Source organism: Dasypus novemcinctus, chromosome 5 (assembly GCF_030445035.2).
Source record: "Dasypus novemcinctus isolate mDasNov1 chromosome 5, mDasNov1.1.hap2, whole genome shotgun sequence".
Taxonomy (NCBI): Eukaryota; Metazoa; Chordata; class Mammalia; order Cingulata; family Dasypodidae; genus Dasypus; species Dasypus novemcinctus.
In genome coordinates this window covers 102,165,129-102,179,076 of record NC_080677.1, presented here as the reverse complement: position 1 = coordinate 102,179,076, position 13,948 = coordinate 102,165,129, and the positions used below count along the sequence as shown (strand labels likewise).

General features: G+C 34.2%; 1 protein-coding gene across 2 annotated transcripts in view; it reads right to left on the bottom strand.

Annotated features, from left to right (window-relative positions):
* LOC101423888 (hyaluronidase PH-20) overlaps positions 1-13,948 on the bottom strand; it is a 25,982-nt gene extending 12,034 nt beyond the window's left edge. For both annotated transcript variants that reach the window (XM_058298048.2, XM_004478260.3), the window contains exon 1: positions 13,641-13,948. The gene's annotated coding sequence lies outside the window, so the exon portion shown is untranslated. The remainder of the gene's footprint in view (positions 1-13,640) is intronic.

The following is a 13,948-nucleotide window of genomic DNA, read 5'->3' as shown; positions in this document are numbered from 1 at the left end:
CAACAAATTCAAGTGCCTGTGGCAGAGATTAGCTAGCAAGATAAATTAACATAAGAATATTATAAATTTCTAAAGCAGCATTTGAAATGAGTTTAAGAGTCCAATGGTAAAACACGTCTCAATCACAGTTGCTTTTATTGCTAAGCATTTTGTTAAATTAAGGATTGATTTCTGTAGTGCATTATAGATGAAAAATGAATTGTAAGGCACCACTTTAAAGGAAATGCAGAGTTGGCGATAAACGTTAAAGATGGTTCTTTTTACAAAATTTATAAAATAAACTAGAATTAATAAATTCAAAATATTTTCAAAATGATAAAATCATGCTTGAAGTTTGTTATAGTTAAAAACTATTTTTCTGAATCCTGCTCCTTTTCCTTAAAGGGGGAAGGAAGGGGAAGAGGAAAAAAAGAAAAACCAAAAAAATAAAGGAAACCTTCAAGGGCAGTTTCCAAAATCAAATTTTATTTTAATTACTGTGTAGATTTTGGATATACATTTATACATACTCATTTTATGCAGTAAAAGTTTGCCTGGTTGTGCCATGATATAATTAGGAAATAATATATCTAAGAAGTTAGAAAAACATAGTCTGATTAAACATGAATTCTAAATAGTGAATCCTTAAGTAAGTTAAATTTTACGTTTAAAAAATTAAAACTTTGTCTTTTAAAATTCATGATAGTTCAATCAATACAAACCATGTTTTATTAAAAACAGGTAACATTCATAGAAAAGAATTCCTTAGGAAAGAATGTGAATGTGCCTGTAATGACATTCTGTTTCAAGTGTCTTTGTAAATCAAATATAGAGACATTATTAAAGAACTTATATAATATAAGTAATGGTATATTTTTGTTTTGGTAAGATTCTTTAATGGTAAGATTCTTTTTTGGGGGGTAAGATTCTTCAATTGGTAAGATTATTTAATGGTAAGATTAATTTATTGTTCAATTTACAGAACCACTTAATTGGTATTCAGTAGATATATGCTAAATGAATTAGTTGATTAATTATGAATGAACTTGATGTATTTGAATTTCAGTAAACTCAAAATTATAGCCAATGATGACATGAATATGTTCTAACAAAAACTGATGCATGTATTTCAGAAGCCAGAGAAAGCAAACATTATTCAGATTACAATCAGGTATTATATTGCCAAGCATGAAGCACTGACATGACCAGATATGAATGAAACTCATTAATTGAGTAAAGACTTGAAGACCCTCTAAAATCCAGATGCCAGTTAGACTCACAGTAGCTTCACTAGGAATGCTCTTTGTAATTCCAATTGTCAAACCCCAAGCTGAGCTCAGTGATGTCTGACTTGAATTCAATTCACTTTACCAGCATTATAAACTTGAGACCAATTCCAGTTCTGTGATTACAGTAGCTCTGCTTTGTAATACTAAAGGGAAAAGGGGCATAGGACCAAATGAAGTCAAATTTAAGAAGAGTAACAAACATCTCTGTTATTATTGGGTGTCTTGCATTATGAAGTTGGCAAAGTATAAAAGTAAAAACATGGGATATGAGGTAACCATTAACCTTCCATTAGAAATAGCTGGTGTTTCTCTTCCTTTGACCAGTCAGATAAATTTTGATATTTCTTTGAACTACCAAAGTAAGGGTTATTAAATCTTCTACATATGGAATTATATTAAAGACTCAAATGTCCACAGTAGACATACAAAAACAGAAAACATATCTGTTGATAAATTTCCTTTGTTCAAAGGCAATGGGGACTTTTTTGATTCAAATGCAACCAAACACATTTACCAATGCTGAAGATAAATGCTATTAAAAAGAATATAGGCACTCACCTTCAAAAGAAAATACAACGGTAAATTTTCCTCTTATCTAAGTTATCAGGAATTTGTAAGCATTTAAGGCACTTAAGATGAAGACTGAATTTTTTTCTTTGGACCAGTTAAAAATCCTGTCAGAGTTTAATAAGATATAGTCTTTAAAGGGTTGGATTTATCATTCTTAAGTAACATTTGCTACTTTTGAAATTACTTTGTTTTATGGAAACTAAGCTATATCTTAGAGGTTACAATTAGAAGGGAAGTTGAATATTACATTCTAACTAATTCTGTTCTCTCAGAAATGCCCACAAGAACATCCTTTTCTTTTGGGAATGGCACATTATAATGTAAGAGTACAATAATTTTTCCATAGACAGCACTAGAAACATTTTTTTTTGAGGTACCAGGGGCCAGGGATTGAACCTGGGACCTCTGTATGTGAGAAGCTGACGCTTAACCACTGAGCCGCACTGGCTTCCTGGAAACATTTATTTTACAAATGGAGATCCAATTTTCTTAGCACATTTGTTGAAGAGTCTATTCTTTCCTAATTTAGTGATTTTCACTCCCTTGTCAAAAATCAATTGACCATAAATGTGAGAGTGGATTTCTGAATTCTCCATTAGATCCATTGGTCTAGATGTCTGTCCTTGTGGCAAGACTGTGCTGTTTCAATTATTGTGGCTTTATAATGATTTTTAAGACCAGGTATTATGAATCTTCCAACTTCATCCTTCTTTATCAAGATGTCTTAGCTATTCAGGGCTCTTTACCCTTCCATAGAAATTAGAAGATTGGCTCTTCCATTTCTCCTAAGAAGGTTTTTGGAATTTTGGTTGGGTTTGCATTGAATCTATAAATTGCTTTGGGTAGGAATTCTTCCAACGCATGATCACAGAATGTTCTTCCACTTACTTAGGTCTTCTTTGATTTCTTTCAGCAATGTTTTATCGTTTTTTGTGTGTAAAAGTCCTTTGCATTCTTAGTTAGATTTATTCCTAGATATTTGATTCATTTAGTTGCTATCATAGGTGGAATTTTGTTCTAGATTTCTTCTTCAGATTGTTCACTGCTACTGTATAGAAACAGTACTGATTTGTGGGTATTGAATTGTAAACTACCACTTTGCTGAATTCATTCATCAACTCTAGGAGCTTTGTTGTGAATTTTTCAGGATTTTCTGTATATAGCATCAGGTCATCTGCAAATAGGGAAATTTTCACTTCTTTCTTTTCAATTTAGGTGAATTTTATTTCTTTTTCTTGCCTAATTGCTAGGGCTAGAACTACCAGTATAATGTTGAATAACAGTGGTGACAGCGGGCATCCTTGTCTTGTTCCTTATCTTAGACCCCTTTCTGTTTTCCAGCATTAACTATGATGTTAACTGTGGGTCATTATTTGTCAAATGCTTTGTGTCAATTGAGAAGATTATGTGAAGAATTCCCCTAAATTTTGTTAATGTGATGTGTTACATTATTTGATTTTCTTACTTTGAACCATCCTTGCCTACCTGGGACAAATCCCACTTGATCATGGTGTATAATTCTTTTAAATGTTCTGTTCATTTCAGTTTGCTAGTATCTTGTTGAGGATTTAGCATCTATGGTCTTAGGAGATATTAGCTTGTAATTTTCTTTTTTTTCACATCTGAATTTGGCTTTGATGTGAGAGTAATGTTGACCTCCCAGAATGAATTAGAGAGTATTCCCTCTTCTTCAATTTTTGGGAGGATTTGAGCAGGATTGGTGTTAATTTTCTTGTAATGTTTGGTACAATTCCCAGGTGAAGTTATCTTACCCTAGGTTTTTTTTTATAAGGTTTTTGATTACTGACTCAATTTCTTGGTTTGTTGAAGTCTCATATTTTTTCTTGAGTCTTGTGTGTTTATAGGAATTTGCTTATTTCATCTAGGGTTTCTTATTTGTTCACATACAATTGTTTATAATATCATCTTATAGTTCTATTTATTTCAGTAGAGTTCATGTACCATCACCCTTTTCATTTCTAATTTCAGTCATTTATGACGTCTTTTTCTTTGTCAATCCAGCTAAAGGTCTACTGATTGTATTGATCTTTTGAAGGAACCAACTTACGGTTTTGTTGATTCTTTCTATTTATCAAAAATTTCTATTTCATTACCTCTGCTTTCTAATTATTTTTTCTTTACTTCTGCTCACATTGGTCTTACTTTGCTCTTCCTTTTCTAGTTTTTCTAGTTTGGAGGCTGTCTCTCATTGAAATCTTTGTTCTTTTAAAATATAAGCATTTATAGTTATAAATTTCCCTTCCAGCAAGTTCTTTGATACATCCTGTAAGTTGGTGATATTTTGTATTTTTATTTTATTTGCTCAAGATATTTCCTAATTTCCCCTATGATTTTCAATTTAACCTATTGGTTGTTTAAGAGAATGTAGTTCAATTTCCACATATTTGCAAATTTTCCATTTCTCCCTCAGTTATTGGATTCTAGCTCATTCCATTGTGATCAAGGAAGATACACTGTAAGATCACTATATTTTTGAACTTTTTAAAACTTGTCTTGTGACCTAAGATATGACCTATCCTGGAAAAAGATCCACGTGTACTCAAGAAGAATGTGTTTTCTGTTGTTGTTTGGTAAAGAATTCTATAAATTTTGGGGAGGTCTAGTTGGTTTAAAGTATCATTCCAGGTTTCTATTTCCTTACTGATCTTCTGTTTAGATATTCTATCCATTATTGAAAGTGGTATATTAGCATCTCCTTCTATTAATGTAGAACTATTTATTTCTCCCTATAAATCTCTCAATATTTGTTTCATATATTTTGTGGTACTGCTGTTAGGTACATATATATTTATTACTGTTTTATCTTTTAGTTGAATTGACTTCTTTATCAGTATATAATGACTGTCTTTGTATGTTATAACTGTTTTTTACTTAAAGTTTATTTCACCTGATATTAATATGGTTACTCCATTACTTTTTTGGTTACTATGTGCATGGCATATTTTTTCCTTCCTTTCACTTTCACCTTATTTATGTGTTTGAATTTAAGGTGAGTCTTTTATAGACTGCATATAGTTGGGTCATGTTTTTGTTTTTTATATCCATTCTGCCACTCTCTGACTTTTGACTAAAGAATTTAATCCATTTACATTTAAATTCATTGCTGATAATTCAGGTCTTTCTTCTGTTGTTTTTCTGTTTAGTGTTTTTAAAACCTTGTACCTTTCTGTTCCCTAAATTCTTCTGTTTATTCTTTCATAATTACTTGATTTTTTATTGTACCATATCAAGTTCCTTCCCATTTTATCTGTATATATTTTTATGTATTTTCTTTGTGGTTATCATGGTGTCAAAAATGTAGCATCATAAATATACCACAATCATATATGATTTGATTGCATCTTGACTTCAATAGTTTGCACAATATACTCTTCCTATACCCCTCCATATTCCCACTTTTTGTACTTGATTCAAATTCTGTCTTTGGATATTGTGTGTCCAAAACTATAGATTGATCATTACATTTTATGTATTTGCATTTTAATAACTGTAGGAAGTACAAAGGAAGGAAATAAGAAGTATTGTATGGTTTGGAGTTACATACTAAACTACACAATATAGTAATACTGGTATTTATAATTACCTGAATGGTTTCTGTTACAGAAGTCTTTTTTTTCTTTATGCTTCTCTGAACCACTGTCTAGTACCTTTTCTTTTCAGTCTGAAGATGTCCCTTTTGTATTGCTTATTGGGCAGGTCTAGTGGTGACAAACTTCCTAAGATTTGTTTATCTGGGAATGTCTTAATCTGTTCCTAATTTTTGAAAGGAAGTCTTGGAGGGTATAAAATTTTTGGTTGGCAATTGTCTTCTCTGAGCATTTTAAGTATTTCAATCCACTGCCTTTTTGCCTTCCTGTTTCTGAGGAGAAATGGGCAGTTACTCTTATTGGGACTCTCTTGTATGTAACATCTTGTTTTTTTCTTGCAGTTTTCACAACTCTCTCTTTTGCTAAGTTTGGGAAGTATTCTGCCATTATTTCTTTGAATATTCCTTCTGCCCTTTTGTCTTCTTCTGGGTCTCTAGAAATGCATATACTGGTGCACTGGATGGTTTCCCAGAGGTCTCTAACTATTTTTCACTTTCATAATTATTTTTCCTCTCTGCTCCTCAGGCTGACTCATCAATTTTCTTGACTAAAATTTACTGAGCCCTTCCACTGCTGGTTACAATCTGCTGTGGGAATTTGTTCATTTGAGTTATTGTGGTGTTCAATCCCAGCAGTTCTATTTGATTCCTTTATAAAATTTCTCTTTTTCGAGATGCTCATAGTTTTCATTCATAGTTTTCCTGATATACTTTAGTATTTTTCTTTATGTTTCCCTTCATATCTTTGAGCATACTAAAGATAATTTTTAAAAGGTCTTTGTCTGTTATGTCCTTAATCTGGTCTTCACTGATGTTTTCTGGATTTTTATTCTCTTCCTTTGAGTGGAACATCATTTCCTGTTTATTTGTTTTATAATCTTTTGTTGTACACTGTACATTTTAATATTTTAAAATGTTAATTTTCAGATTTATTTCCTCAATGGTCTGTTTCTTGAGTTTGAAACCAGCTAATGATATGACAGAGTTTTTCCTTAATGTGAGTTCTCCTATCTTTTCTGTGCCTGTGTCTTGCCTTGGCCTGTGCTTGCCAGTGGCCCTAGGAGCTCCCCTGTTTACAGGAGTGTGAATGCACCCTCTACTTCCCAGAAAACAGAACTTCTCCCTCTCCCATATGTTCTGCTACAAGACTTAAAGCAGGTAAACCTTTACCCCAAACTGTCTGCTTCAATTGTTTCTCAGATTGCTTTCCTTGTTTCATGCTGCTCTTCCCTGGATGGCAAAATTTAGGAGGAGGGTGCAGGCAGATTGCAGTTTCCCAAGTTGATCTTTCCACCCAGAACAAGGCCAGCGACTTACAAGGAGAACCCCGCTGCCTCCATGACGCCCTTTAGAGGGGATGAGGGAGGGCCCAAGAAGGGTACAAGATGCTTCTTCCATGGATCCCCAAAGCTATGCTTTCTTGACCTGCACAGCACATGCAGCCTTTTAATTGTCCTCTAAGGTTCAAGGAAGCATCCTCTCTTTAAATCTCTTCTGCCACTTTTATCCAGCGTGGGTCATATCAGGGTCCACAGTGATTAGGGTCCTGTGAAGTAGTTAATCACAGGTTATGACCAACTCAGTCTGTGCACACAATGATCTTGTGAAATGGATTTTTATATCCCTTTCTGACCCAAGCAAGCAACCACAGGGGCCATACTTCATCACTGTCTGCCATGAGAGTGGGGGATGGTCAGTAGTAATTGCCATGTGGAGAAAGCAATTTATTGTTATTTACTGTAAATACTCAGTCTTTTTCTCCCATTCTTTTCTGGATGATGTACAGTATTCTCCTGGAATCCTGCGTTTGAAAATAGTTGAATCAGACAGTTCTTGCCTGTTTAGTAGTTATGCTGGTAGAGGAATATGGTTTTTCCCAGAACTTCCTATTTTTCCATTTGCCCACAATTCTCCTCTTTCATTTCTGTTTATAGCTTTATTATGCAATAGCTGGAGGATCCAAGTTATTCAATCCTTAGGTGTCACTTAACTCTTTAAAATATATTGGTAATGCCAATATCTATCTAACTCCCAGGGATATTGGGATATGTGAAATGATCCATATGGGTACTTCTATAAGAAGCTATGCAAGTCTAGTGCAGTATTATATCCTCTGGATCACCTGTATTATTAAACTTTCCTTATTATTGGATAACTTTTATGATAGTTCTCCATCACAAGGTGATTTCTTTCTCTAGCTCTCTTCTAATTCTGGCTTCTTCTATAACTGAATTTACCCTCTTTATACGTCCTTCATTCATATGTATTAAAGGCCAGCTGCATTCAATCTGGTCTCAACTAAAATAGAAATCCGAAGATCTTATTGTCAAATGAGTCAACACCTTAACTAATAACATCTTCAAATGTCCTTTCTACAAATGGGCTTATATCCACAAGAACACCGAATAAGATTTGAATACGTAATTTGTGGGGAACAGGTTTCAGTTTCCAATTTGTTTTAGTTTCTCACCCGCTAAAACAAGTATTATACAATGGTTTGGCTTAAACAATGGGAAATTATTGGCTCACAGTTTTGAGGCTGGGAGAAGTCCCAAATGAAAGCATCAGCAATGCTATGCCTTCTCTCTAAAAATGGTAGTGTTCTTGAGCTGGCTGCTGGTAAACTTTGGTCCTCGGGTTTTCTGTCACATGGCAATGCACAGGATGCCTTCTCCCTTCTTTCCTGGATATTTTTGCCTCCCAGCTTCTGGCTGCTTCCTACATCTTCCTCTTTCTGTGTCCAATTTCCTTTGCTTAAAAGGTCTTCAGCAATGTTAGATTGGGGTGCATCCTCATTCAGTTTGGACATACCTTAACAAATAACAAACTTCAAAAGTCCTATTTACAAGTTGGTTCCCTCCCACAGGACCAAGGGTTGGACCTAAACATGCTTTTGTGGGGCATACAAGTCATTCCAACATAAATACAGATGCTTACACAATATAGAGGTGTTTGAGGTTACTAGCAGTAATCTAAGCTTTCTTTCAAGAATATTATCAATGTAAAAGGAAGATGGGTAAGGAAGAGTTATGCCTAGCAAAATTCATCTCACTTTGCAGAAAGTCAGTAAATTGTTCCTTTATCTCTATTAATAAATTTGGATGCTGTGGTGTTCTGCCTCAGCAGAGATCATGTGCTTCTATTTTAAAGAAGAAATAGGAAAGCTAAGTCATAGGAGCACTAAATCAAACCCCCTATTCCAGGTCTGTCTCTGGCCAAAACCTTGCTGGAAAGAGCAATTCAGAATATCAAATAAATCAGTTCTATCACCCTGGCAGCACTATTCTCTTCAGGAACAAATATGAGGAACTATGAACATGATTATTCAAGAAATCATGTTGGGTAGGCCTCCCTTTACCATTTTTTTTCCTAATTGCAGGTCACAGCCTGTTAGTGGGTAATAGAAATGATTTAGTGGGTTCAATGAGCATTTTTAAAAGATAAGTGAAATATATTATAATAAAAAGTAATGGAATGGAATGGAAAGATAGAGTAGAGAAAAGTAGAGTGGAGTGGAGTAGCACAGCGTAGTGAGAGGGGAGGGACATTAGAGTACCATGGCAGGAAGTGAAGGTATTATTTTACGAACTCTTTCTACAGTCCCATATTTATATATTTGTGTACCAAGTCACAATGTAAAACATATTTTTTACTGTGGGATGGGTCATAAAACTTTGATAAGACAAAAACTTTGAAGTTTGACATATCTAAGTTTTGAATCCCAGAGTAGTGGCTTTCTAATTAAGTCATCTTGGGCAAGTTATTTAATCTCTTCACTTTAATCCAGTCAGTAACCAGAAGAGAATTCACATCTCCTTGAGGATTTTTTAAAGTAATAAAATATGTAAGCTACAGGGACACAAGTTAGATTAGATTAAACTTGTTAACAAGTTACCTGACCCAAACTATTTAAACATCTCTGTGTTTCAGGTTTTTAAAAATATATAAAATGTGCATAATAGTATTTATCTCATAATACGGCAGTGAAAATGTAATGAAATATGAATAAAGCACTTAGCACAATGCCTGGCACATAGTAAGTACTCAAAAAGCAAACTCTTCCGCTATTATTATTAATTGATGCTATCCTATGTCCCCATCCTTTTCTGTATGAAAGGAAGTGAAAAGCATGAAAAACATTAAAGCTTCCCTAAGTGCAAAAACTATTTTTTAAATCTAAATATAAAAGCCATTAAAGAATTGTGGTAGAAACTAAATACTCAGCAAATTCACAGCAATGTAGCCAGATGTGATGATTTTGCTGCACCTTAGCAATGGCATTCCCCAAGAGACAGTGTGTTCTGCGAAGTAAGTAAATCACCTGAGGCTCTTCATGGAAGTGACTCTATCCGCATATCAGACTGACTCAAGCCTTTGTGTGAGTTTCACTAATTTCACCTACCTCTTTGCATCTTTGCAGGGGAGTCCACAATGAAAACTACCTATTCAAACTCAAATTTTAAGCTGCCTTTCCTCAACCATGTTGAAATTTTCTGACTTGTAAGAAAAAGTGACTTGCCTGGAGAGTTTTCAGTCTTCTAAATAGGATTAGTAGAATAAGAAAGTGACATTTAAAACAAAATAGTGACAAAACAAATTACGAACATAGAATCCAAATATTTTCAGAATATTTGGTGGTCATATATTAGTCTGGCCAAACATACCAATTCTGCTTCTATTTAGCAAAAGAGGAAGTACAGCAGTTAGCAAAAATCAAAGAAGCAATGGGTAACAAGATTAGTTCTCAATATCAAACTCAAACCACTATACTTTGGCTGTTATCATATCTGCTAAGCTTATGAGATACGAGCAGTCAAAAATAACCATTTTCCTTGTTGTTGTTATTGTAAAAACCAGGCACCTAGCATACAGCATTTATCAACACATGCCAGACGCAATGAAAAAATTGATTATTTAAGCGTATATATATATATATATATAAAGATATATTACACAGCTATGTACAGCAGGAAAAGCATAGAGAGTTTGAGAGGTGATACATTTTTAAAAAATAAATCAATTTTATTGATACATATTAATAAAGCATAAATCCATCCAAAGTATACAATCAATAATATTTAGTATAAACACTTAAGTGTACAGTCATCACTTCAGTCATTCTTAGAGTACTTTCATTATTCTAATAATAATGATAATAATAAACAAAAACAAAGAACTCACCACCTCTCAATCTCTCTATGCTTCTCCTGCCATACATAGCTGTTATTCTTTTTCCTTCTCTCTAGTATACTTGTATTTTGTAAAAACAGTTTTATATATGCAATATCACTCATATTCTTGTTTACAGGAGGTTTTACTAGCTTATAGAGTCCCATGTTACAGATTTAACTTTCCTTCTAGTAATATATGTGATCTTAGACTTTCCCTTTCAATCACTGCCATACTCTTATAACAGATCTGCTAGTTAGAAACACCATGATGTGCTTTGAGGTGATGATTTTTTGTTTGTCTGCTTTTTTGCATTTTATTATTATTATTACTGGAATGTTAAATACTGTAATAATGATTGAATTGATGAATGCACAACTATATGATTACACCAAATACCAGTGATTCTACACTTTGGATAGATTGTATGTTTTATTAATATGTATCGATAAAATTGATTTGTTTTTTGAAAAAGTTAAAAAAGATCTATTACTATTCATAGTTATCTCAGCCCCTTTGCACTACTCCATAAAAACCTGAACACATTTACCCATGTGGACGAGAAGACAAGCCAGGTGTGTTTGTCTCCTCACCAAGACCAGAAGAGAGCTAAAATGTCCTATGATTCTCATCTAAGACAAGAGGAAGAGGAACTCAATGCTAGAGCCTGTGGTGACTAGTAATTTGGCTAGTTGATAAGAGGACAGGAGTATCCCTGTGACTCAATTCAAAGGAGGCACAGGAAGGGGAAGGAACTCTGCAAGGAACTGAGAAATCTACTGTGAAAATGCTCTTCAGGAATATTCACTAAGAAAGGAGTTCAGCTTCAGAATTTTTGAAGAGTTTGGACCAAGAAGGAGGTCAAGGGTGAGATCTTTATAAAAGTTTTCCTTTGCTAAGAAAACAACCAGAACAGCTAACAGCATGTCTTTAAAGAGTTAGAAAGAGACTTTGAAAGGAATTTGCTCAATTGTCAACATAATTACAGGACAGTGAATCTCCAGAGGTTGGATCTAATTAGTACATTACTGCTTAATGAATGTTTAAGGTTGATAAAAAATATTGTTGTTGCTCAATTTCAATTGGCTTGTTTGCTTTTAATTCTTAACATATAATAGCTACCGTTTCAAAAAATTCAAGCTATAAGTAATATTTGTTGATGGCTCACAGTGCTTTAACCAAATATACAATAGCTGTTATAATTTAAAATGTTGAAATGCACACAAGAAGCCTGTAATTAAAATTTTATCAAGAAATGTAAACTAAATTACATTAGTTATATCAATCAAAGCTTTAAATCAGTCAATCAACAACTGAGTGTAAAGTCATCTAAAGATATTCATTAAACAATTAATTATGGCATTTATACATCTCAGCAACACTCTGGGATAAGAATGATCATCCTACTTTTCTATATGAGGAAAAAAGTTTTAGGGAAAAAATTAACTTGTCCACCACCCCAAAGTCAGCAAAAACCAATTCTAGCTAATGCTAAAGCCCTTGCTTTTTGTACTGCCCTGTACTGAGTGTTAGGATCATTATGAGATGAAAAGAAAGAAGATAATTTTCTGAGAGTTTAGATTGACTAATTTAACTGTTTGGTATAGTATGCATAAGACAGAGGGAAAAAGCAGATTTAAATCTCGAAGTCTAAATATCTTCTCTTAAACCATCTACCTGCTTTTTGTTGAGATAACTTCAACAGAATGCTTGCCTCATTTATTGATTTTTTTTACTCAACAATTGTTTTTTATACATTTGTTGCGAATAATGAAAGGTGCTAACATTGCAATTAGGTAATGTTTTATGTTTTGCCTTAGTTTACTCAGTTTTGATATGGAAAATGGAAATGTAGCTGCTAAATTTCAAATAAGGGGAGCTAGGAACTTAGGGAAAATAAATTATGAATTGCCACTTTACCTAAATCAGAGGTAAATTTGAATTATTTCAAGGGCCTTTTATGTGCTTGTTAATGTACATTGCCTTCTAACTTTGCGAAGAGTGATAAATTTAAGTACGGTCATTATATAACATTCTTAGAAAAGTCCGATGAACAATGGTGAAATATGGGCCCATTAGTACTAAGTTTACAAATTTTTGTTATATAAAGCACAATGAGGAATGAGAGGACAAAGGGTGCTACTAGCTTAATCTAATGTTTGCCCTAAATCTAAGTTTGTTGTATAGTCACTGAATTTCTTATTTTTTCTTTAGTTTCATCTATTCTTTTTCCTCCCTTTTCTCCACCCTTATCTCTATCCGGTCTCTAGCTTTATCTTTCCACCTCTCTATCTCTCACTCTCTGTCAACAATCACTTACTATGTGCCAGGCACTCTATATGTATTAACACATTTAATCCTAATAATAATCCTATGAGTTAGGTACAAATATTGTCCCCATTTAACAGGTGACCTTCAAATTCTTTTCACCTCAGACAAAACAAACTTCTCGTTACTGCCTTAGATTCAGATTTCAGAACCAGATCTATTCCATTGGGAAAGCTCAGAGGGGCTTAGTCCCACAGTTCAGATGAGGGGAAAAACAAGTTTCGATGAGGACAGGTGGGGTTTTCAGATCAAGAGATCTGTTCTCTCAAAGGACTGCCTTGAACGTGGTGCGAGGTATTTCTTGTTCTTTTCAGGGATTCAGTAAAATGTTTCAAAATCTGAGGGAGAGAAAACTCTAAAAAATGGCAAAGGGGGTTTCACTAAAAACAGGGTCCCAAGTCAGAGTTTTGGCTGGAATTAGACTGTACCCAAGAACCCTCAGTTTCTCATAGCATTGTGTTCACACTCAAGAAAACACAATGAGGTTTTGTGTTTTTTTGCTCGGGGCACAACATGAGGTAGTACCAGAAAGATCAGAGATTAGTCTACACCTCAAACCTGCCCCTTTCCGGCATCTTAATAGTGGCAAAGTTAGGGATCTCCCTTTGCCATATTTCTGCCTTAATTGGTGGACATTTTGAATGTCTCCCTCCTCACCCAGAAATAATCCCCTGGATTCCCCATGATTTCTTTTGTACCTGTACTCTAGTGCTTGGTAGGCTCTCCAGGCAATTTGATAATCTACTGCCTCTTGTTGCTTGATCTAGTCTGTTGGCCTCAGTTTTTCTCTGTGGCCTGGTTTTTGTTTCTCTTTTTAGAGGCTTCTGATGGACATTGTAAGTCCTCTGCCTGTTTTGGTTTTGATTCTGGTTTTTCCTCTGTACCCAGTCTCTGGGAATCTCCTTGGTGATCGTCTTTATAACTCCGGTGTTGTGGGTTTAAATACATCCTCTCCAGAGATATTCTGAAGTCCTAACCCCTGGTGCCTATGATGTTGCCTTATTTG